Source organism: Asparagus officinalis, chromosome 10, assembly GCF_001876935.1.
Source record: "Asparagus officinalis chromosome 10, Aspof.V1, whole genome shotgun sequence".
In the NCBI taxonomy this organism is placed as follows: domain Eukaryota; kingdom Viridiplantae; phylum Streptophyta; class Magnoliopsida; order Asparagales; family Asparagaceae; genus Asparagus; species Asparagus officinalis.
In genome coordinates this window covers 50,028,208-50,029,421 of record NC_033803.1, presented here as the reverse complement: position 1 = coordinate 50,029,421, position 1,214 = coordinate 50,028,208, and positions in this window count along the sequence as shown.

The following is a 1,214-nucleotide window of genomic DNA, read 5'->3' as shown; positions in this document are numbered from 1 at the left end:
CGGCGGCGACGGTGCGGGTCTGGTGCCGACGAAGAGAAAGGGGGAGGGAGAGAGCCAACGAATTAAGAGATGGAGGGGAGAGAGGGAGGGAAATGAGGAGAGAGGGGGGATCTGGGGAATTTAGTCTTCGAGCGTGGGCTGCCCAAATTTTTGGGGAAGCTCACGCCAATTTTTTATTACTTTTTAGTGACGGAAATTCTGTCGCCATAACTTAAAAATTCCATCACTAAAAGGCATTTTAACATCTGATTTTTACCGACAGATGTATTCTGTCGGGAAATTAACAACTACGGGAATTTTTCGTCGCTAATAAGTACTTGTCTGTCGGTATAAGATCTTTTGTCGACGGGATTATAGCAAAGAAAATATCCGTCTCTATAAGTCAAAGTATAGCGACGGAAAAGTCCATCACTATAATTCCATGGTTAATAGTCATATTTCAAGAAGTGAAAGTATAAAATTTATAAATACATACTAATTTTTCTTATATCTTTCATGGAGAATTCTTCTTTGATTGAGATAAAATCATTAAATTATTCTTCAATATAACTTAGTCGATACTTTTTTAATGGATATGCCTTATGTTAATGCCAATTCAAGTGATTTATGTATGTTTTTTGAATTTTAAATTTATTTCCATCACGTTCCCAATTGTAGAAATAGTTTGAAACTTTTGAAGAATACCTTTGAACATTCTGTTAGTTTCTCCATATATAATTTCCTATATTTTTTACCCTATAGATATTATTAAGATCAGAGATTAATGTTTCTAAATTATAATTAATTAATGCTAAGCTATTATATTATAGTACTTTATTATTTTTATGGATTTAAACATATATCAGTTAATGTTACTAATGTAATTTTACTGCTCCAACTTATTAGTAAAATTATATACATTTATTTTAATGTATATAGTGATGATAATTTTTAAGTTATAATATTTTTTAAATTTTTATTTTTTAATTGGATGTTTTTAATCAATTCTTATTGCTTTTTATTTACTAGTATCAATTTAGACTATTTGTAGATACTGAAAAGGTTCCAACTTATTAGTAAAATTATATACATTTATTTTAATGTATATAGTGATGATAATTTTTAAGTTATAATATTTTTTAAATTTTTATTTTTTAATTGGATGTTTTTAATCAATTCTTATTGCTTTTTATTTACTAGTATCAATTTAGACTATTTGTAGATACTGAAAAGGT